The sequence below is a fragment of the Cricetulus griseus genome, assembly GCF_003668045.3.
Source record: "Cricetulus griseus strain 17A/GY chromosome 1 unlocalized genomic scaffold, alternate assembly CriGri-PICRH-1.0 chr1_0, whole genome shotgun sequence".
Classification (NCBI taxonomy): Eukaryota; Metazoa; Chordata; class Mammalia; order Rodentia; family Cricetidae; genus Cricetulus; species Cricetulus griseus.
In genome coordinates, this window is record NW_023276806.1 from 29,524,899 (window position 1) to 29,550,218 (window position 25,320).

At 42.3% G+C, this 25,320-nt stretch overlaps 1 pseudogene; it reads right to left on the reverse strand.

Moving 5' to 3' along the window:
* Nucleotides 1-17,694: 17,694 nt before the first annotated feature.
* LOC100765964 lies at nucleotides 17,695-19,051 on the reverse strand (annotated as a pseudogene).
* Nucleotides 19,052-25,320: the final 6,269 nt, after the last annotated feature.

Genomic DNA, 25,320 nt, shown 5'->3' on the forward strand with positions numbered 1-25,320 from the left:
TCCTTGATTTATAAAATGGAAAGAAACCATTATGCTGTAATGAGGCTGGAGAGATTATAGGAAGTTAGACCAGAAAGAGATTTACTGGAAATGACAAGCTGCTGGAATTCTGCTGTGATTGTCATGTCTGGGAACTTCTGTCTAAAGCCGTGGAGTACCGCCTACTCTCTCAGTCTCATTTTTTTCATATGCACTTTAGGGGAAAAGAATTTTACATTAAACCTCATTATGTTGCACATGGATTCACATTTAGTTACATCTGTCTTGGTGTAACTGGCCCTAAGTCATAACGTCCAAGTATAAGCATGTCTGAGTGACTGAATAATAAGGATTTTGTAAAGAACAATCCAAATTGTCTCATCACTTGGAATCTGCGGCTGAGTCCTTTTAATTCTCCATCAAGTTAAGTCTTGTGCAGACAGTGTTTATTCCTGTCACATGGTTATGCTTCCCCACAAGAAATGTTTCACATCCTAACTGATTATTTTGTTGTTGCTGTTAAATAAAGAGCTTCCCAAGTGAAGTGAGTGGAAGAGTCCCATCAATGTGTAGACTAGTACCAGCCACACTGAATCCATGTGTCAACTCTGACCAGCCACAGTATAGAGGAACAGGCAAAAAAATGTAATTGCAAGCTGGATATAGTGGTGGACAACTTTAATGCCAGCAGAGGCAGAGAGCAGGTGGCTCTCTCTGAGTTTGTGGGCAGCCTGGTCCATCATATAGAAAAGCTTCATTCAGGCTAGCCAGGGGAACATGTTGAGACCCTGTTTCAAACAAGAAGAAAAGAAATAAAGAAGGGAAAAAAAGAGCAATTGCATCAGAAAAAAGAGATTGTAGAGTTGAGCAATATTTACATTCATTTTTAAGAACTCTTTCATAGTCACTCACAGCAAAGCAAAGTGTCAAGAAGTCTCATGGGACTTGAAGTGGACATTTAAGTTGGCAATAGTTTCCAAAGAAACTAATTCAGGACTATTCTTATTTTATTTTCCTGCTTGCATTCAGGAACATTTGAACCCAAAAAGAGACATGAAGTCTGTCTGTAACCTCCCTCTACTGTGGCATAGGGTCACTGTCCCTTGGGGGCAATCAAGTTTCATTATCATGCCCATTCAACAGGAAGAGGGGGATTCCCTACCCTGCTAGACTCTTTCTTTGATATGTCTAAAATTGTTCAGAATCTTCCAGAATGTTTACATGTCATGGAGGACCACTTGTGTTTGCAAAGTCTTGCAGCCGGAAACAGAACTTGCCCTTCCCTGAGAGGGGTGGACTCTACCATTCCGTGAGAGCCCTCCAAGACCAGACAGGACATGCTGTGCTGTCTCTGCCTGCTATGCAGCAGTGCCCTGCACAGTGTGAGGAAACTCTGCCTTCACTGCAGCTGGCACTGGCTGCAGCAGACACCAGACTGGTGCTTCATGGTGCAGAATGGAGAGTTATCACCACGGACAAGAACTGTCAGAATCAAAGTGGGTCTAAGAGTCCAATGGCAGTCATACTGTCACTCAGACAGTTCTTTTCACCTACAGAGTGCCTCCTCCCCATAAATGACTAGTTTGGGAAGGATTCTAGTGTCTTTCCCGAAGTTCTCTCCGCGATACACTTAGAGTCTCAGAGTAAGAGTCAGTCCATCAATTTTCTCTCTCCCTCCCTCCCAGTCCCTCTCTCTCTTTTCTGGAAAATGAACCTTTCTTTAGTGAGGTTTTTCTAGAGAAACAGAACCAATACAATGAATATCTATTACAATGGAGATTTGCTGGGTTGACTTTCATGACACAGGCCGGGTAGGCCAACAATGGCCACCTACATGCCGAAAAGACTGAGAACATTGAAGTTGTTCATTCCATGAGGCTGGATGCCTCAGCAATCCTGGTCTGCCACTGAGGACTTGGAGGAATCCCAGGGTGATGTGAGTCTTCAGTCCCCAGGGGAGACTGAATTCAGGGACTAAGTTCCAATGTCAGCAAAGGGATGGAAGCAGAGGCAGCAACAGAATGGGTGCACCCAGGAACAGGCAGAAGAGACAAAGAGGCAAAGGCAGCATTCTTTCCCCTTAGATTTCTTATATCTGGGCCATGGCCCACAGGTTCCATCCATACTGGGGGACAATGTCTTGTTACTTTCTATTGCCATGAAGAGATAACATGACCAAAGCAACTTATAGAAGAATGTGGTGATATGTTTATGATTTATTAAAGCTTGCTTGAGGATTCAGAAAGCAAAGCCAGCCTCAAGCTGTGGAGATCAGGCAGTAGTGCTACACACCTTTAATCCCAGCAACTATAGAGCTAGGTGTGGTGGTACACACCTTTAGTCCCAGGACTCAGGATTAATAGGTAGACGGATCTCTGTTAGTTCAAGGCCACACTGACTACACAAAATTGATCCAGTCCTAAAAGAAACAGCTCCCACAAAGTTGATCTCAGCAAATGCTGACATCACATGCCTTTAATCCCAGCACTAGGGAGGCAGAGACAGGAGTAATATGGCTGGACAGAGAAAGGAATAAAAGGCAGGAAGAGACAGGAACTGAGAGCTTTTGCCTCTGAGGATTTGTGGAGACAGGATTGATGTACAGCCTAAAGACTCAGTAAGTCTATTTTATGCATCTGTTTTGAGGAAGTAGGTTTGTTCTATGCAGCTGACTAAGAGAGCATGTTTAGGTAATCATGGTTTGGAGTCTTTATAAGGGAACACATTCAAGCTGTAACATCTGGAAGGAAGGAGCTGCAGTCAATGTTTTCTGCACATATTGTCAACATCTGCACATGGACCAGGGTAAGACTGTTATTCCCCTGGGTCTGAGGCACTGGGATCCTTGACATGGTTATCCTCTGACCCGTCCAGCAGGCCAGGTTATTCGCGGGTCTCGAAGGGGTTGTCACCTAAAGGGGTCATGAGGGCGAGAAAGGAATGGAGACCAAGCGGCTCAAGAAAGGACAAGAGTCCGTCTGTGCAATGTCAAGGTCTCGTTTATTGAAAGGTAAAGCTTGCTTATATGCAGGGGATTTTTACTCAGGGCGGGGTAAGGGAGCAGGAGGAATGGAAAATTTTCAAGAGGAAATAGAGGCAAGGTAAATCTTAGCCCATGGTCCCATTGTTAGCGAACCGCAGCTATTTCTGAGAAAAGGGAGAACATTTTGCAACATGTATTGTGCAGCTTAACCGGAAAAAACATCTTGTAGTCGAAGCGATTCTGGTCATCTAACAATGATTAACTCTTGATTCAGTATGAGGCCCCTTTTGGCCTTCGACATCTCCCCCTTCTGTATACAAAAAGGGATGATGAATCTTATTATCAAGAGAGCCCCTGTCTTAGGCCGCATAGGCTGCGCCCCTGGACAGGCAACGTGCCTTGTTGAGCCGGTCTTGACGACCTCTGTACGTTGTTGCCCCCTGTTCCAGGACCTATGCATACTCCCGTCATTGAGTACTCCCTTGCTGCATCAATCTTGAGTTATTAAACCTGAGTCCTTGATTACTGAACCTGAGCTCTTGCTGTGACCCTCGCTCCTCCCCCGGGTCAGCTGCTACTAATTTGTGGTAATGGACCGAAATACTTTTAGGTAAGGCCGAATCAATTTGTCTTTTAATAAGCTGGGTTAGCCGTTGAAGGGCCCATGGGCCAAAAGAAAGAAGCAATAGGAAAACAATTAAGGGGGCTATAATAGTTGGGAGTAAAGTAGACAACCAGGGGGATCCCTGTAGCAAATTTGAGAACCATCCTTTTTGGTTCTCAAACTCTCTCTTTCTTTTAGCCAACCGTTCTCTCAGGATTTCCATAGACTCTTTGACAATGCCAGTATGGTCAGCATAGAAACAACATTCTTCCCTTAAAGCAGCACAAAGGCCACCTTCCTTAAGGAACAGGAGATCCAGCCCTCTTCTATTTTGCAAAACCACCTCGGATAGAGAGGTCAGCGATTTTTCCAGAGCACTGATGGATCTTTCTATGGCCTCAAGATCCGTGTTCATAGCTATTTGTAATTGCAACAGTTGATTGTTTTATACAAGGGCAGCTGTTCCGGTTCCTATACCGGCAACAAGGCCTCCAATCCCCAGCATAAGGGCAATGGTCATAGAGACAGCCTCTCTCAGCACTCTGCGCTGTGCCTGTGAGACCAGGATCTCCCCTGAATAGTATTTGATTTGAGGCAAAAGCTGTACCAAAACGCAATAATCTTTATTCTCTAGAAACTGAAAGATGGAAAAAAGGCGGTGAGTCCCTGAGAGCAAGCAAAATAAGTTCCATCAGGTGCAGCTACATATGTAGATGACTGGCTAATAATGATAGTTTGGCTGTACATTGGCTGTAAGGGTTCTGGGAAATGGAGTTCCGGTCCTCTAATACGGAGGCCTTTGCCTGAGACCTGACTTAAGGTCAAGCCCTCATGATTCACGGAATGCCATCTTAGTGAGGAAGTCTCATTAGTGAAGAGAAGATTTTTGAAAGTTAGCATGTCCTCATAGAAGGGTGGCTTAGGGGAAAAGCAAATCCAGCATTCCTGATGGTGAGAATTATTAAGGGACTGTAAGGCTAAAGCAGAAGCATTTACCATGGATTTAAGGCCTGAGAATTCCAGTCCTTTAGGACTGTGGGGGTTTTTATAGTCGTCAGGCAGCTCAGAATCTAATGCCTCTAGGAGATGGTAGAGGACTAAAAACCAGTTTTTCGAGGATGGCGTCAATCTGAAACTTAATGAATCTGGTTAGTTTTTGAAAAGGTAGAGGTGACAATTTAAGTAGTTAATCTAGTAGAACAGGCAAGGTAGGAATTAGTAAGTGCCTGCAATTCCCTGATAAAGGGGAGGGATGGAAGAATAACAGACCCAACAGTCCTCTATAAGGGAGTGGTTGGCTTGATGAAGGGGCTGAACAGTAGGGTTAATTAAGGAGAGAATAAGGTAAAAATGGTCAGAGGTTCCCTAGTCTGGAAAGGCCCCAAAGGCTAAAGCATATAAATCAACTATCAGGGGGAATAGGAGGGGGTGGTTGTAGTAGTTGTGGAAACATTGGCAGCATCACTGGCTTGGTTGAGGATCATCCAGGTGTAGTTGTAGATCTGATAAGGGCTTCCAGCGGCAATGGCAGTTGAAGGGGGGAAACACAAGTAGCCAAAAAGACAGCATCTTTTATCTAGAATTAAGCAGAATTAAAAGGCTTCTCAGGGGCTTCCCCTGGGTGGATTATTTATTTTTAAAAGGCATTTAGGCAACCATCTAGCATTATTGGCCTGAGTATCAAAAATCCATGCATGTCCTTTTCCCCAAATGAGGACTGGATCTGGTCTGTGCCATTTGTAAGTTAGGGGATTTTTCCATAAGGCTTGAGTATAATTTTGAGCCATTGATGGATGCCAGAGGCTATCCTCGGCTGATTAAGGCATGCCCCACCACTGCCTGGCTTGTGGGCTAGCCTCATATCTGGCCACTGCTATAGAAGCATGGAGGCAGGCGTTTCATTCCCCCAAGTCAGCGGCATGCTGCGTCCCCAAAGGCCCAGCCATCCCAAGCTGCTACAGGCTTGGCAGGCAGGTCCATGCACGCTGGGCGGGACTAGGCCACAAGAGCTGTCCCGGTAGCACCGGTCTCAGGAATTAAGCACAAAATTGCTGGAAAGCTTTGTTAGTATATCCAGACCCATTATCTGTTTTTATAACTTTTGTCATTCCCATGTAAGCAAAACATCTTAAACAGTGACTTATAACATGCCTGATGGCTTCTCCTGTTTGTGGAGTGGCACATTTTTAACTTGCCAAACTCTGTAATGTGAGTCACATCCATTTGCCATAAATGGTTGGGGAGCAGGCCTTGAGGATTCATCCTTAAATTAGCCATAGCCATATTGTGGACCTATTTTACATTGTTTGATGATTTGACCAGCAGTCTCTCTGGTTAAGCCAAATTTCTTACTTAGACTTTTGCTATTATGAAGAAAGTTACAAGCCTGTCAAGCTTTTTCTATTTGAGGCAAATCAACTGATTTTGTTAATCAGTTAATTCATTCCATTTGGCCAGTAATCAGTGAAAGGCCTATTTAATAGGTTCCCAATGTGACCCATAAACATGATAATTCTCTTAGGTGAATAACATTTTGAATTTGCTCAAATTAATCTAATATTGGATCCTATGTATGGAATTGTCTCTATTGCCATAAGATCCTTGAAGACATAGTGACTGTCAGAATATAAATTAAATGAATTATTTACCAGGATTTAAAAGACCATTATAACAGCTTGCAATTTAATTATTTGAGCTGAAGTCAGAGCTGTCTGCTCTATCTATTTCTTTGTATTAATAACCTATATAAGTGACTCTCCCAATAGAACCATTGGTAAAAATTAACATAGCATATTTTTATAGGACTGCTTTTTACAATTTTGGAAATACAAAAATGCATTAGTGCAAACTGTAACAGTTCATGAGCTAGAAACTGATTATTAATTCTTCCTGAAAACTGAGCAATCACCCATAAATCATTGTTCTGAAACCATCAATTAAACTGTTGCTTAGAGTAGGAGACATGTATCATACTTTGTTCTCTTTTAAAATACTTTCTAAAACATTGAACAAATGCGCATTTGGATGTCAGCAATTCGGGGAAGCTGCACACCCCAGCAAGGGTTACAGGCTCCTTATACAGAAAAAAAAACACAGATCAGCATACAGGCAAGGGGCATAAAGTGATTGATTACAAAGTATGATCTCATGTTAGAGTGGTCACCCAGGTGTGACTTGCTTTTCTACAAAGGAAAAACCATAGAATGTACCCTGGGAAGTCCTTGATTGTTTGTTGGCCAGCCAGGTGTGACCCAAAGAGGATTGTTTTGGCAATTGCCCCCGTCTAAACCATAGGATGTGCCCAGGGTTGGGGCCAACCCCCTTGTAATGGGCCAAGGCCTGTGGGAAACTTTTTCTCTCTGTGAACTAAAATCTTTTAAAACTTTTTCTCTCAGCAAACTAAAATATTTCATTCCCCCATCTTTTTTTGTGAGGTTTTAATCCTAAAACCCATGGTCCTGCTTATTGCCTGAGAGCCTGATATTGCTGATTAAGAACTAGGGCTTGGGTTATGGATAAGCATTCTTTAATAAATCGGAGTAGGTGATTAAGAATATATAGCCCAAAAGTAAGCAGCAGTAAAAGAATAAGTAGGGGTCCTAAGAGGGTGGAGATTCCTTTAAACCAGCCTTGTTGGAACTCCCGTTCCTTTCACCATTGGTTGAGTCTTTCTCTGAGCTTGGCCATGGAATCCCTAATAACTCCAGAATGGTTAACATAGAAACAGCACTCCTCTTTTAGGGCAGCATAGAGTAATCATGGAATTGTTGTCTCTCCAGCGTCCCCATCAGGGAGTGAGAGATATGAACTTGTCTACCTTTCTAGTTGGTTGTTTAGGTATATCTGGATCATTATCTCCTTATAGAATATTACTTAAAGGATTTAAATCATCATTAGATGTCCAAAAAAATACTTAACCAATGAATATTTTATAACAATTTCTAAAAAACTCATTTAAAAGATTTTTAAATTATCTTTTCTAATTGTTATCTATTAAGCCCCAATTTCTTTAGAATATAACATATGTCTTTAACAGTTCTCTAGATTTATTTAGAGTTTTTGAGTAGCCTTTTCTAATCTAATCTTTGAGGCTGACAAGCTGATAAGACCTCACTTGCATGTTAGCTGACCTGCCAAGCTGTGAATCTAACAGGTTGGCTCTTTTTTGAGGCTTCTCATAAATCCTTCTCAAAATCATGTATCAACCCTTATTTTCTAGATGTCCTTTTTTAACCATAAAATTTTAGTAAGACCTACATCCTCTCATCTGCCAAATTTTATAGTATCATAGATTCCTCATATCTCTAAGCTAATGCTATAAACTTTTGCTAACTTTTTAATTGACTATTTTCTAGGGCTCAAATCATAATTTTTTCTGTTAAGACATTGACTCATTAACTGGATGCTCTTTTGACTCTATTAAAGTGAATTTGATATTTTTTAAACAATATCCAAGGCAATGTAAATATCTCTAATCATATCCAAGGCAATTTAGGCATTTCCATTCATCCACATTCATAAATTCACAATCACATCACGCATCCAGGTGTGGCCACACCGTTCATTCATAACTTGCATACGTCTCACATTTTTCCTTTTGCCTAGGCTATGATCAGCTTGTAGAAAAGAAAAATCCTAATTGAAATTTTGAACATAGTAGCTTATAGTCAATCATTGAAATATGAGCATCCAAAATTTGAACAATTCTAAGCTTAAATATGTTGCCTTTTCTTTTTTATAAGTCTCAAAAACAGTTTCTGACCCGTCCAGCAGGCCAGGTTATTCGCGGGTCTCGAAGGGGTTGTCACCTAAAGGGGTCATGAGGGCGAGAAAGGAATGGAGACCAAGCGGCTCAAGAAAAGACAAGAGTCCGTCTGTGCAATGTCAAGGTCTCGTTTATTGAAAGGTAAAGCTTGCTTATATGCAGGGGATTTTTACTCAGGGCGGGGTAAGGGAGCAGGAGGAATGGAAAATTTTCAAGAGGAAATAGAGGCAAGGTAAATCTTAGCCCATGGTCCCATTGTTAGCGAACCGCAGCTATTTCTGAGAAAAGGGAGAACATTTTGCAACATGTATTGTGCAGCTTAACCGGAAAAAACATCTTGTAGTCGAAGCGATTCTGGTCATCTAACAATGATTAACTCTTGATTCAGTATGAGGCCCCTTTTGGCCTTCGACAATCCTCATGTCAAACAATATACATTCATGCAAGACTTCAACCACTGCCCATAGTTACTCCTGCCATAATGCCTTCACTACCATCATAATGGAGTATGCCTTCAAACCATGAGCCAAAACAAAACCTTGGCTCTTTAAGTTGCTTCTGGCCAAGTGCTTGGTCATAAGAATAGAGGAATTAACAAATACAGACAATTTTCTATGAACTACAACAATGGCCTGAAAAGTGCAATAGTGGTGTTATGTCTTGGCAGTAACCAACATCTATCTAATTGGATTTATGGCATGCTCAACAGAGGGAAATTATGCCCGGTACTGGAAACCTAGCTAATCATGCCAAGATAGTGAGGCAATGGGTCCTAACAGAGGACCTACCTATGCTATGTGTCTAAACCAGGGTAATTCTGAACTCCATTCTGAGTGCCTATCCTCAGACAAAGAAAGAAAAGCATCTCTGCAGCAGACAGAAACTGTTACAGAAAGCCATGACTGGTCAAAATGCAGAGAACAATTGATAGTGGAGTGCCTAACCCAACTGGCACCTCTGCAACACAACCTTTACACCCAAGGTTCAGGGAACATCGAGAAGGAAGCCAGGAAATACTGTAAGAGGCACAGGACCAGAAAGTCTGCTCTGAGTTGTAAAATGATGGAGTAGCTACACCCATGAAACCTTGACAATATGGCTGCCTAAATAAAACCTGAACCAGAACCTTGCCAATAGACATGCTATCACAGAAGGGGGAGGTCTTACAGGACCCCTACCCATAGATGAAGAGCTATGAGCAACTGAGCACTGTTGAGAGATGGAGAATCAGTCTTCCCCAGAGATGAGTCCCCTAATTTATTAACCAATACCAAGTGGTCAGCCCTGAGAACATATATGCAACACTAAATAGACCAGCAGACCAGCAGTATTTATATACTTATTCATATATGTGTGTGCGAGACAATAATAATTAAAGAAAAAGAGGCCATGGATTTGAGGAAAGGTGGAGGATGTGAGAAGGGTGGGAGGGCGAAAACTATATAATTATATTTTATTTTTCTAATTGCAAATAAAAAATTAGCTGACCTTAGGTTATCTTTTTTTTTTTTTTTTCCTGTAAGGATTAGGCAGAGGTAACCACATATCATGACAGTTGAATGTAGCTAGCTTGGGAATTTTTGCTGTTAAATCTCTAATGCTGATCTTCAGGAAGGATAGACAAGGCTGTTTTCAGTTTGGTGACATGGACCTTCAACATGAGTGTCTCTATTGTGGTATTCATTCTGGTCTATGAAGGACAAGTAGAGAGCCTTAGTTAAAAAACATGGATTCTTGTTATTTTAATTTAACATTTTCCTTTAAATAATAACCAAGAGTCGTGAACTGAGATAGGGTTGTTTGAGCCCACCAGGTTAGCCGGGGTAATGTAGGAAAACCCTGCCTCAAATAAAATAAAATGAAATGTCAACCACCCAACAAATAAATGACATTTTGTTATTTTGTATCAGCTTAGTTGCAGGGTTGCACTATGACTACTAAAATCCATCCCAGGTACCTTCCTTAGCAGAGGTAATTGGCCTAAAGTACTTAGCCATGGTCACAATGATTTAATCTGGTGAAGTCACTGTGTGTGGTTTCTTACTTCTTTGAAAGCAGAGATCAACAAAAAACTTCAGGACAGACCCAGGCATAGTATGCATACCAATACTTTCACCAGCACTAGGGAGTGAGGAAGGAGGATTGTAGGCTCCAGGCTAGCCTGGAATGTGTAGTGAGACTTCACATCAACAAAATAAAACAAAATAGGGTTGGGAAGAGATCCTTTAGTGAAGTTCTTACTTGAAAAGGTCCTGAATTCCATCCCCAGAAAACATGTAACAAAAAATTGACCCAGTGGTGTGTAACCGTAAACCCAGCACTGGGGAGGTGGAGATAGGTACATTTTGGGGGTTCATTGGCCAGCCAGTATAGTTCATTTGACAAGTTTGAAGCCAATGAGAGATTCTGTCTCAAAAAATAACAACAATGGATCATGGGCTGACACTTGAGCATGTCTCCAGCACAGACACGCGCGCGCACACACACACACACACACACACACACACACACACACACACCAATCCATAAGAGAAAAGAAAGCAGCAAGACAAAAGTCATCCCAAATCAAAAACAAATCCTTAAACTTAAAAAATATTTTTAAATGTTTTGATGAAGTGCTTACTGAGTCATCAAATGCCAGTTTTATCAATTGTCTTATATATGATAGGTAGATACTGTGACAGAGAAGGAAATCCTAAGACTGCGAACCAGAGAAGGGAATAGTTAATCAATGTTCAGTTTCATGAACTACAGTAGAAAGTGCCCGAACTCTATCTACAGTGTCTCTACCTTCACCTGCCTTTTGTAACCTTTGGATGTGTTCTTAGCTCAGTGTGATTTTAGTTGTCTTATCATTAATTAGATTGTATTAAAATTGCAGTACAGCACCACAGTCCTTGTGTTATTATGAAAGACAAATATATATTTTTCTGTAGGTATTTCATGCAGGTAGAAGCTGCTAAGACGAATTAGCAAAATCAGTTATCAATGATTCTAAGGAAGCCATTGTTGTAATTTAAAAAAAAAAGTGGCTTGAGAGAGAAAGATGCAGCGCAACAGAGTTCAAGTCGAGGGGTTTTTGTTTTGTTTTGTTTTGTTTTGTTTTGTTTTCCATTAGGGGAAAGGGATCATAAAAATGGGAAAGGGGAGAGGGAAGACTGTCCTTCTGGGGGCAGAAGCAGCAGGAGAGAGGAAAGAGAGGCAGAGAGAAGGACAGAAAAGGGAGAAAAAGAAAGAGAGAAGGATAGGAGGTGGACAGGGCCCTTTTAAAAGGGAACCTAGAGAATAGGCACAGGTGGTGGTGCTCTTCGTGGCTGCAGCTGAGGCTGATATCAGAGCTGCAGTTCTGATATCCTGTTAGAACTCCAAGGGCAGGCCAGCACAAACACCTAAATGCTAACAACCATCCCCAGAGTTCTCACCTTTAACTCAGTTCTATGCTTGACAGACCCCTGACCCTACTGAACAGCGTTGCCCATAAATACTGAATGCTGATTCAAGGTTCAGCTTGGGTGTGGGAAGGGTGTGATAGGAATATGGCTAGATAGGAGATGAGTTCAATGAAGCGCAGGCTCTGCTGATAACAGTTTTATATCTGTGATCCAAAGGTCACAAAGATTAGATGATTATGCCAATTTTCAATGACAGGAACTAGTGGGAATCACTCCAGGAACCCGGTGAATGCTAGAGGATGTAAAGGGAGTCCAGACCAGGACAGTCTGAATGACAAAGCAGTGACTCCTGGAGAATGTGACAAAGGAACACTTTGGGAGCAGGAGGGAGAGCCTTCTCTACTGCCATGAGGAGGCTATTTCTCTAGCTTCCTGACCCTGGGAGAGCCCACAAGGTGATGGGCATCTCTCAGTTAATTTTCATTTCTTTCTTATGCGTGTATTACATGCCTGGAATAGTCCCAGGCAAGAGGGATAAAGGCCAAGTCCTTGTTTGATGGAACTGACATTCTAGCTACGGGGAAAGACAATACACATGAAGGAACATGTGAGGTAACTTCAGGGGAAGAGAAGGCGCTAAAAAACTACAAGGCTGGTTCAGTGGGAAGAAAGTACTAGTAGAGGGAAGGGCAGTGATCAAGTGAAGGTTGTCACAAGGTCCTCTCTCTCTAAGGAGGTTACATTCGAAATAAAGTGTCAGAATGAAGAGACCGCTTTGTGAAGATGGGCTGGGAATATGTGTGGTGATACATTGTTTATGATTTATTAAAGCCACTGGAGATCAAAATAGCAAAGCAGCCATACTATTTAGCCATAGAAGCCAGGCAGTGGTGGCACACACCTTTAATCCGAGGACTCAGGAGACAAAGGCAGATGGATCTCTCTCTTAGTTCAAGGCCACCCAGGGCTACACTAGATTGATTCAGTCTAAAAGAGAAACAGAGCTCATGCCTTTAATCCCAGGACTCATGAGAGGTATTTAAGACAGGAACAGGGTCTCAGAGCTGGCATTCATTCTTCAGCCACACTGAAGAAAGGCAGCAGTCTGGGGCTTGGTGGAGAGCACATAGAGACAGGATCAGCCCTATCAGCCTGAGGTAGAGGTGAGAGCTAGTGGCTTGGGGCTGCTTTGCTTCTCTGAACCTCAGCTTGAACTCCAATATCAGTCTCTGGGTCTTTTATTATTCGTGTTACAAATGTGTTTTAAACACATTTAAAGAGCAGGGAGACGGAACGCCAGGGTGCTGAAGAAACAAAAAGAAAGCTAGAGAGAATGGAGTCTGGGATGGGAAGAAAAGAACTCTGGGCAGTGCTTTCAGGCCACAGGAGGGGTTCAGCTTGTTCCAACGGTACTAGGCAGCAAACCACTGTGAATTTATGAAAAGTGACACCAGCTCCATAAGTACATCACCAGCCACAACTGACATTTTTATGTTACCATGGCTTCTGTATATATTAATAAAAACTGAAATCAGACTAATAAAAGGAGACCAGCCACTTTACCTGCATGTGGATCTGAGCAAGAGATGGCTTTAATAAAGGCTTGATGAGGTCTGCTCTTATCTGATGTCCTGTCATTCATGGAGAAAAGCAATCTCAGAGAACGGGAGTCATGTGCAGAGACAGGACCGCTGGGTGGAGAGAGAGAAAGGTGATTAAAGTGGGGAGGGGGGATGGGCTACAAGGCTCAATATAAACAGAAGATCCGCAGTCAAAAAACACAGTTTATGGAAGGTAGTGACAAAGAGGCAGTTTAAGTCAAAACCCAAGACTTCCCTTCATAACCTGGAAGTAAGGAGTAATGGAAGAAAACACACTTGTAGTTCGTTTGGAAACAACACAAACTTCCTTTCCAAGTATATTTAATGAACAAGATTTGGAGGAAGCTTATAATCACAAACAGAGAAGGAGACCTATTAACACATTTGGATTTTTCCAGAAGAATTTCATAATGACATGTAGGTGGCCTTCTTGGTGAATACTGAAGAAACATTTTTAGCCATACAGGGTGTAACATGCTTGTAATGTCAGCACTTGGTCAGTGGAGGCAGGAATCTCAGGAGATGTAGATGGCCAGCTGCTTAGAGTGCTTGGGGCCAGCCTGGGCTACATAAAGGCACTGTCTCAAAACAAGCAAAAAAGAGATATATTTTCATAAAAATGTTCTAAGCCAAAACAAAGCACAAGCAACATAAAACTTCAAAAAGGTGTTTGCATATGTAAATAGCTACAATTAGCATTTTGATTATGTTTTCCTGTCTTTTTTTCCCTAGGTGGGTACCCCCCCCCACACACACACATGTTTTTTGAGATAGTGTAGCTCTGGCTGGTCTTGAACTCCTGCCTCTGCCTCCTGAGTGCTGGGATTAAAGGCCTGTGCCACCGCTCCCAGCACATATGCATTTATATTTAAGGAGGGTTGATTATTATGATGTGTGTGCACACACAGTGTGAGTGTGCTGCAGGCATATGTGTGGATGTCAGGAAGACTCTGGAGCTGGTTCTATAAAGAACAATTGCTGGAAAGAAGCTGCCCACTTAGCTGAAGCACTGACAACTTCAAGGGCTATGAAGAGTTTGGAACGGTGCAGGTCCAATCACTTAGTTACAGCTTTTTTTGACCTCTCATTAGCCCCAATCCCTGCCCACCTCTGTGTCAACCCTAACATCCTGGTAAACAGTTTGCAAACAATTAGTTTAACAAACTCCTGTTCTCTGCCAGTGCTGGGACTAAGAATGCTATCAGGCAGCCTCCAGGTGCTACAGTTGGGATTCATCTGCTGGCACTTGCTGTGCACTTAATGTTTCCACCAATGTAATTTCAAATTGCCTTGATTTATAACTTTCTTCGCTCTGTTACTATAAAAACTCTATGAAGCTTCTTATACATTGGAACATGGTGTTTGAGGAGACCTACATAGACATCGCTCTACCACAGTTACTCACATTTGACTACAGAAGGAACCATCTGTTGTTTCCTTTGAGATGGGAGCTGTGTTCTTTTGTGTGAACTGTTTTGTTTGTTGTTTGTTTTGTTTGTTTGTTTTTACCTTCATGTATATTCTTGGGACTGAACTCATGCCATCAGGCTTGCCAAGAGCCCTGGTGCCAGCCTCCTCAAGATGTTTATTTTGGATGAACAATTGCAGATGCTATGCCGTTTATTGTTTGTGTTTTCTCACTGTACATATTCTCTATAAAGTTACTGAGTTTTTTTCTCCTTTGTCTACAATAATGCTGTACTTGGTAAATGTAAATATCGTATCATACTGAAATTGATTGATGCCTTACAGAGAAAAGCTGATTAAATGCTGTTGTATGGACTAAGTATGGCATCGTCCAAATTTTAGAAGTTACAGAATTGGAGTTTTAGATTTATAATAAAAAGAGAAAGCAAATGTTTTCCCAAATTACGATTTTTCTAGGTGGCACGGCATCTCCCCATCCCACTTGTAAAAAGTCTGTGAATTGATTCACATGACAAAAGGATTAGAAAATACCATGAGTGATCTCAGACGTTGTGTGGGAAGATGTATGTTACAGGTCAAGAAGGTAGAAAATAACTAAAAGTAGTGATGAGTATAAAACCATGCATAATAAGTGCAGCAGCATTCTGGAACAAAGGGAAACCAATTCAGTGAAAGAAAAGCTACAGTGGGCCAGATGCTGCCCGAAAGAACAGGAACACTGATTGACAGAAGATTAACTCGAAGAGCTCTAGGGATGAGTTGTCCATTAGATTAGCCACAAGCCCCAGGGAGGTGCATATTGTTTTATATCATACCTGCTTCATCACCCTCTCACTTCTTCCACACCTGCTAAGCCTCTGTCTTCCCAGCCAGCCCCCTTTCTACTTTTCTGACTTTGTGTGCGCATGCGCGCACATGCTGGAGTTTCATTATGGTTATTTACAAGAGTATGGACCCCTCACCAATGGCTACATCACTGAATAAAATGTCTGCCTCTGTCTCTGCCCCATTTAAAGTTAACTGCATATAAACCCCCAGGGAAAAGTGGGGACCCACGAGTCCTTCCCCTGTGCGTGCAAGATGCCGATGGCCCCGATCTTGCAGATCTTGTGTAGGTCACAGCAGCTGTGCATTCAAGAGTATAACAGCAATGTTATGCCCCTGGTCAGTGTCTCACACCATTTCCCACCTTCCTCCAGCTCTTATGCTCTCCCCACTTCTTCTGCAATGCTCCCTGGGCCTCTGAGGAGCTGGTAGAGATATTCCATTTATAGCAGGGCATTCCACAGTCATTTATTCTCTGCACATTGACCAGTCATGAGCCTCGGCAGTCCCTGCTGATCCCTGCAAAAGGAAGCTTGTCTAATTAAAGCTGACAGCGGCACTGTTCTGTGGAAATATGCAGAGTTGTTTACAAGGTAATGTGACAGGCACATCATGTCCATCTAGCAAAACAACAGCAATAACTTTCCTACTAGGACTTATGACCTCTCTAGCCACAGACCTTTTTGCTTGCATTTAGAGTACCAGCTGAAACTTCTCCCCCTGTAAATCAGGTATCAAATGCAATCAAAAAGCAGTTGGTTACTCCCATAACAGATCTGCCACTATTGTACAAGAGAGCTCATCTTACCTGTAGGCCTGTTGTACCCAGGGAAAACAGACAATGAGACTGTTGATTGTGGAGCCTAGAACAGCTTGGCCACACTGCTGCCATGGCATGCTTAATAAAAACCAGCTAAAAAGCAGGCCTGGGTTTCAGTTTACTGGCAGGCAGTGTTAGGTTCCAGGAAAAGCCAAGAGCTGACACTACCCAGAGAGGGCCAGCATCTAAGGGAAGTACCTGACATTCCAAACATCCCAACCTTTAGATAAGATTAGATAAGATCACCAGAAGTCCTTGAGCCCAGCACACACCTATTCCCATTTCACCAAGACACCTCTAGACAAATGTCAGTCAATCAGGGTCTTGAACCCAAAAAATCCCCTCAACCCCAACATCTACTATGATAAGGAAAAAAAAAAAAAAGCCCTGCCCCACCAGGGCTGGGCACTCTCTGCTCTCAACAGCTGCTTCAGAGACAAAGTGTCCAAGCTCCAGCTTGAATAAAGGTTCTTTGTTTTTACATATGAGTTCCGACTCTGGTTTTCGGGGAACTCAGAGATCTGGGCATAACACTGATGACAACTTTCCTTTAGCAGCCTACATAATATCATCTGGCACAGGGGCCTAGCCACCAAGGAGCTGCTTCTAGAGCAGTTAATTTCTTCATTCTGTGACCAAGACACATGATATCTTTTTTTTTCTTAATACTTAACAAATCTGTATTAGCAATACAAAAGCACAGACGGGGCACGAAACAAGAACAGGTGATGGAGGACTCCAGCCCCCAAAGTTCTTAGGTTCCCTGTACACAAATAAATTGTAGAAAATTTTGGTCACTGTTTGAATCTTGAATACACCTGTTGAAACTGATCTGTTAACCATATACTAGTTTGTGTGAAAACAAGTTATTTCAGATCCTCACAGTACTTGTGCAAATGTGTATTCACACTGGACTGCCTTCTCACTCTTCGAATGTGTACTTAACTTCCAGTTTCAGAGGTCTGAGGTTGAAGCCTGACATTTCTTTTGGGTTTTATGTGCACAACCACCACACAGTCAAACAGCATTAGTGGGGCCAGCAAAGGCTGCTGCTGGTGTCTAAGCCTGTAAGATTCAGAGTAAACTAAGGGGGTTGTGAAGCCTGAATACAAACTCAGGTCAGGAGAGTGCAAAACAGCCAAGTTCCTGATGGCCTTCCTCATTGGCATGAACCAACACGTTTTTTCCCTCCATCAGTCTCATCAGTGGCTTGCACATGACTGCACCTGGTAAAATAAAGTAGGCCTTTATAACAAAATCACATCTGCCCCAATGTGCACATAGAATGCTTTCAGGATCACTGGTTGCTCTTCCTTTTTCTTGCTCTTTTTTTTTCCCCAGAGTGTGCAGGTGTTGGAGTTTTTTGCCCCTCTTCTTTCACTGTGGGCACAGGCTGTTTGAAAATGACTTCATCATCTTTACTGTCATTGATTTCGGTCACTTCTGATTTTCGTCTCTCCAAAAATGTTGGTGTACAAACTAGTGTGGGACCCTGGCTGTCTACAGACTTCTTAGACCACCTGTTTTGCCTGTGACAATGCTTCTGTGAACTCCCTTCAACATCTTCCTCTCCTTTTTCTTAGGTATACCTGAAAGCCTTTTTCCTGGGGCAGGCAAAACCTGGGTACCTTCGGACTCCTTGGGATCCTCAGGGGTGCTAAGAGTGCCCTGTGAAGTCTTTTACTTCGGATTAGGTAAGACCAACGAAGGGAAACTATAATCAACCCCCTTCTTAGCTAGCTTCTTCCAGAGTAATTTTTCCTTCCTCTTGAACCAATATTCCATCTTCAACATTTCAAAATGCCCCCGTTTCTGATTATAGCGTCTCACTGATGGAAGTGATGGTTGTTGAAACGGAACATTCCATTCTTTAAAAAGTTCTTTATGGACTCTTTCTGGTGGCATAAATTTACAAGATAAAAGTCTTTCACCAGAAAGGTAGTTTCTGCAACTATCTTGGCAACATCCTCAGACTCAAACTCCACAAAGGCATATCCTCTGCTGTTTCTAGTCCGTTTACTTCTGGACAATTTGAATCTGCTAATAGTGCCAAACTGGGTAAAGTAGTCATAGATGTGGGTTTCAAAAAGTGTTGAAGGCAGGCGGCCCAGAAAGATCACTCCAAGGTTAAGATTTCCTTCCTTCTTTTGCCTTTTCACTCGCTGTTGGACTTGCGTCACCTCCTTTTGAAACAGCGAGTCTTCCTGAGGGTTCAGCGCCAGATTCAGCTTTGTGGGGCCATCTAACACCGCCTTACAGGCAGAGCCTTACCAGCGGGTCCGTCACATGATATCTTTAGCGACATAGTCTTACCATTTAGTTCTAATGGGCAATCAATAGAAGTGGCAATTTTCTTGTATTGTTTTGAGGGACCACAGAGGCCTCCCTGGCAAATGACTTGTAGAGAGATCACCTACCCTTGGCACTGGGACCTTTTGTTTAATAACCTCTGAGTTCTCAGGAACTTTCTTAACCCACACAGCTGAGTTTTGAGTCTAAATTGAAATAGATCAAATGTCAGTCCCACTGGTTGACAATGAGACCACTACCACAATTTAAAGTCAAATTTGAAACAATATTTAATTAAATCCTGGCCAAGTAGATGGGCTCTGACCAGATCCATCTCTGGTTTTCCAGAAAATGACCCGGGTCATGGTTTACATGACTTAGAAGGGGCTTAAAAATGGAGATCCCACAATTCAGTTCATTCCCCATTAGGTCCGATCAGGGGCAAGCATACATCCTGACATAATTCTGGCGTTTGTGCCTCCTGGATAAGGCACATCCAGGGGAGCTAGGTCAAACAAACTGGTTCAGGGAGTGAAAACCTATGGCCTGTTATCAACAATAGCCTTCAGCATTTCAGGAAGTTATCTGTCTTAGGGCGAGGGCCTTATATGTTAGAGACATTTTATTTTATGGATTTCTTAGGCACAGTAATTACAATATAAAAATGTAACTTCGGCTCTCATACACACTAGACTCTGACAGTATATAAAATAAAGTCTGGTTTATGTGTAGTAAACAAAAGCTTTTATTTTCTGATTTTGTGTATATAAAATGATAATAGTTTGGATTTACCATTTTAAATAAACTATCATTAAAATTACTTTCACCTTTCATTTAAAAAATGTAGCTTCTAGACCAGGTGTTTGTGGCACATCCCTTTAATCCCAGCACTCAGGAGGCAGAGGCAGAGGCAGGAGGATCTCTGTGAGTTCAAGACCAGCCTGGTCTACAAGAACTCATTCCAGAACAGCCTCCAAAGCCACAGAGAAACCCTGTCTTGAAAAACAAAAACAAAAACAAAAAAACAAAAAGAAGAAGAAGAAGAAGAAGAAGAAGAAGAAGAAGGAGAAGGAGAAGGAGAAGGAGAAGGAGAAGGAGAAGGAGAAGGAGAAGGAGAAGGAGAAGGAGAAAGAGAAGGAGAAGGAGAAGAAGAAGAAGAAGAAGAAGGTTCAAAGTCAAACATATGGATCATAGTTAATTTTGATTATTGATGTTGCTGGGGTTTTTTAAATACAAACAAAAGATGGCAAACTGCAGCTACCCAAGATCACTTAAATAAAGTGCCAAAAACAAGAAAGAGAAGCCAGACTGCCCTTGAGCGCCTCTGATGTAACCTAGCAGTCTGGAGGGAGAGCTTTGTTTGAAGCCCATGTCACAATGTGCAGATTCCAGTGTTACAATATTTTGATGCCAATGTTACTATGTTAATGATGACTGTATTACTTAGGGAAAAAAAAGAAGTTCAGCAAGTATGGAAAAATAGGTGTTTTCATGGGCAGTGGTAATAATTTTCTAATTAAAGTTACAGTAGCACCATTTTATGGGCATAAACATAGTTATTTAGAAGGCAATTTGACAGGCATATCGTGTCTGTCTGGGAAAACAACAGCAGTAACTTCCTTCCCTTCTAGGACTTATGACCTCCCTAGCTTTAGACCAACTCAATTAATTGCAGGTGAGGGGGGACTAACCAATAATTGCAAGCAAGCATGGTTTTGAACTGAAATCTCAGGAAGGAAATGGGTTCGTGATAAAATCCGGGTGTCCTTTAAATAGAGTGATGGAGTAATAAAGTTGAGTTAGCCAACAGTGCATGAGAGGGAAGAAATTTATCTTGAAGGCAAGAGGAGAAGGTACTGGAGGAGACAGAATGCAGCCAAATGGAGGCAGAACCAGAGCAAGATAGTGTTGAGGAGACAGAAAGACAGAAGAGCTGAGGACAGTCAACAGTTGATGTAAAATCTGTGGTATTGCTTTCCTTAGCTAGTATGGTGGTTTGAAGGAGACTGTCCCACCATAGATTGATATGTTTGAATACTTGGTCCCCAGTTGGTGGAACTGTTTAGGAAGAATTAGGAGGTGTGGTTTTGTTGGAGGAGGTGTGTCCCTAAGAGCCAGCTTTGGCGATTCAAAAGACTCATATAATTCTCACTGTGTTCCCCCTCTGCCCTGTGGTTGTGCACCGAGATGTGAGCTCTCAGCTGTTCCTTTGTTCCACCATTGTTTACTCTAACCCTCCTCCAAAACTGTAAGCCAAATTAAATGCTTTCTTTTAGAAGTTGTCTTGATTATGGTGTTTTATAGCAGCAATAAAAAGTAACTAATAAAACTGGTACAACAAATTCCCAATAATGTAGTGCCTTAAAATAATCAAAATTTGGGGCTGGAGAACTGGCTCAGTGGTTAAAAGTGCCTGCTTCTTTTTCAGAAGACCTGGGCTCAGTTCCCAGCACCCATATGGCCGCTCACAAGCAGTTGTAACTCCATTTCCAGGGGATCCAACTCCCTCTTCTGGTCTCCATGGACACCAGTCACAAACATAGTACATGTACATATATGCAGGTATATAGTCACACACATAAGATAAAAACAAATCTTCAAAAAAATAAGAACCAGAATTTTTTTTCTATAATATTTGGGGAAGGACAGGGGTCCAAAATGAATACCAGTAATCCTAAATCAGTATGTCAGCAGGGCCACACTTGCCATGGAAGCCAGTCTCTGTTCCTTCCGACTTCTGGTGAATGTTACCAGTTTTTGGCTTGTGACAACATCACCCCCATCTATGAGACATGCGTCTTCAAACTCTTCTCTGCTGTCTTTATCTTGCCTAATCTGTGGACAAAATCTCTCTCTCTCCCTCTTGGAAGGATAGCTCAAGGTTTATTTAGTTCCCAAGCTATTCATCCAGGATCAACTCACATCTCAATATCCTCAGGCAAGTCCTATCTACTCAACACTGTTTTTTTTTTTAAAAATTTATTTATTAGTTCTAGTTAGGGAACAAGCTTGTTTCACATGTAAGTCCCTTCTCCCTCTCCCTCTCCTCACCCCCATCCCTCCTCCCCCACCCCCAACCTACCCCCCACCCCATCCACCCACCACTCCCCAGGCAGGGTAGGGCCCTCAACAGGGGCTCTGCAAAGTCCACCAAATCTTCCTGTGCTGGTCCTGGGCCCTTCCCCATGTGTCCAGGGCCAGAGTGTAACCCTTCACGTGGGATGGGCTCTCAAAGTCCCTTCTTGCACCAGGGAAAAATACTAATCCACCACCAGAGGCTCCCTGGAGTGCAGAGGCCTCCTTATTGACATCCATGTTCAGGGGTCTGGATCAGTCTTGTACTGGCCTCCCTGACAGCATCTGGGGTCGATGTGCTCTCCCTTGTTCAGGTCAACTGTTCCTGTGGGTTTCTCCAACCTGGTACAGACCCCTTCGCTCTTCATTCCTCCCTTTCTTCAACTAAATTCCTGATTTCGGCTCAGTGTATATCTATGGATGTCTGTCTCTGCTTCCATCAGCCACTGGATGAGGGCTCTAGGATGGCATAAAGAGAAGTCACCAATCTCATTTTAGGGGAAGAGCTTTTAGGTTATCCTCTCCACCATTGCCTGGATTGTCAGATCGTGTCATTCTTGTAGCTCTCTGGAGATCTCCCTGGTTCCAGATCTCTTCTCTGACCTATAGTGGCTCCCTCTGATATGGTATCTCTCATCCTGCTCTCTCTCCTCTATTCTTCCCCCAACTCAATATTTCTGCCCCTCCATTTCCTCTCCTCTGCTCCTCTTCTCTTGCTCTTATTGTAGTAGCTCCTTCCCCCCCTACCCTCATGCTCCCAATTAGTTCAGGAGTTCATGCCACTTCCATTCCTGGGGACCATTTATCCCTTAGAGTCCTTCATGTTTCCTAGTTTCTTTGGTGAAGAGGATTATAGGCTGGTAATCCTTTGCTCTATGTCTAAAATTCATATATGAGTGAGTACATACCATGTTTGTCTTTTTGTGACTGGGTTACCTCACTCAGGATGGTTTCTTCTAGTTCCATCCATTTGCCTGTGAATTTCAAGATTCCATTGCTTTTTTCTGCTGAGTAGTACTCCATTGTATACATGTACCACATTTTCTCAATCCATTCTTCAGTTGAGGGGCATCTAGAGGTGGCTCAGAGGTTAAGAGCACTGACTGTTCTTCCAGAGGTCCTGAGTTCAATTCCCAGCAACCACGTGGTGGATCTCAGCACTGTTTTTAAAGCAAGTAAAATTATGTTAACAAATTCCAGGGTTTAGGATGGGAGGGGTTAAAACAAAAGCATTTTGAAGAATGTTTTACTTGTTTTTCCACACTTGTGATGGTAATACCCAACAACATAATTTATATGGATTAATATATTTACTTTGGGTCACTTGCAGAGGGTTCAGTCCATCACCCTATGCTCTTGAGCAGGATATCATGTTGGCAGGAACAAGTGGAGAAGGGGAGGCTGGCTGCCTAACTGATAAGATGCACAGAGGCAGAGACATAGCCAAAAGCCATACATACATTCAAAGACGTCTCCAGAGAGGCTCCACCTCCTCAAGGTTCCCCCAACCTTCCCAAACAATGCCTCCAGCTGGGGAGAAGTCTGTGGGAGTCATTCCATTTTCAAACCATACAAACAATAACTGAAAACAAAGGAGATGCCAAAAAGAGTCCCCAAAAGGAAAAGGATGTCCCTGTTACCCATCTGGGTTACTTTGATCATCTTAATGCAGTTCAAGTCTTAGATCAAGAAAAAAAAAAGCTGAAGACAATTTCATTTGCTAAAATTAATGTAATAATAAAAGAACTCAAGTCAAATAACTAACCCTGATGAACAGCAATTGAAAAAGTCCAGCTCTTTCCCCAGCAAGGAATCATGACGAGTCCCTGCCCTGGAGATTGAGTCTATTCTTAATTGTGTGGGAAACTCCAACATGGCTGCTGCACTTCACTTGGCTTCTCTAAGGAGTAACAGAGAGTTTAGTTACACCAGAGAGTTTAGTTTTTTGCAGGCTTCTGCAGATACAGAACAGAGAGAGGGGAAATCCTTGCCAAGAATTCTGACACTACAAAGGCTGGAGGAAATGTGGAGTGGGTGAAGTATTTCAGGAAATTTAAAAACTGAGAGTGCCAGAGCCATTTAGTGCACTGAGAAAATAAAGATAATTCTGCAATTCTTGGAACAATGGAAATCTGGACTATATTATCTTCATTCTTTTTCTCCTACTGCTCTTCACATCCAGCCGTGCACTTTCAGTGTTGTGGGATACATTATATAGCTCAATATAAAAGCGGTTAGAATGATATGGACATTGAATCCTTTAATTTTATTTTGTTTGATTTTTCTGAATCTTTGCAAAGCATCTTCATGCTGAGAATAAAACCAGGTTTTACACACATGCTTTAGAAGTACTTAGTCTTGTAATTTACTCTCGGAGTGTTAAATATTTACTTTGTCTATTCCATTCTGTTTCTGTAACAGGGTCTTACATCATCTCTCCAGTGACTGGAACTCACTATGTAGCCCAGGCTTGCTTAAAGCAAGTCAGTCCTCCTACATAAGTCTCCTGAGCGTTGTGATTACAGGTGCAAATCACCACTCCAAGCTCGTTTGTTTTCATTTGTTGGGCTTCTTTTTTCAGGGGTGGGACAGAATCTCACTGGGTAGTGTAGGTTAGCCTCAGACTTTTGATCCTTCCTGCCCCAGGGCAAGGACTTCAGGTGCACATTTTGCTACACCTACTACTTCTTTAAAGTTTATGTTATTCATTGTTGTGGGGTGGGCATGATGAGGTCAGAGGACAACTTTGTAAAATAAGTTCTCTTTTTTCATCTTTACCTGGGTTCTGAGAATTGAACTCAACTCATCAGGTTTTCTCTTCAAGCATCCTTGCCCCATGAGCCACCTCACAAGTGTCTATTTCTTTTGATGACTTTATTTTTAAAGACTTTTTTTAACAGTTTATTTTTGTATGTGAAGAGGGGTGGGCTTGGGGGCGGGGTTACATGCCAGAGAACTTGAGGAGGAGCTGGTTCTCCTCTCCCACCGTATGATGGTCAGTGATTGAGACTCAGTCTTCGGGCTTGTAGGTAAGCACCTTTAGCTGCTGAATGATCTCTCTGGCTTATAATATCTTTATTTTAAAGTGAATCCTAGATTTCTTTGACTAGTAAATATTCATTGAAACATATGAATTTATTATGGCAATAAGTATTTGTAGAATGATTTGATGGATGGATGGATGGATGGATGAACATTAGCTCAAACACACTCAGAGGGCAGTGAAGTGGTCTTCTTCAGAGGCCCCTGAGGATCAGGAACCTGTGGACTGAGAAATTATTACAGCTATGGGCTGTGGGTATGGTGGTATTATGGTTGACTGTGCATCCCAGAAAATCCTGCCAGAGAATAGTCCTGAAAACATGGAAAAGAGTGACAGAAACCTATTGTTTCAGTGATGTTCATTGTTCAGTGAATAATCTGGAGAGTTACTTCCTCCTTGCCCCTGAAAATGATCTGTCCTCTTCCTTTTCCTTGTAGCCTCCCTTATAATTCTCTTCCTCACCATCCTCATTTTGTGTCTCCCCATACTGTGCTGGATATTGGACAGATTCATCAT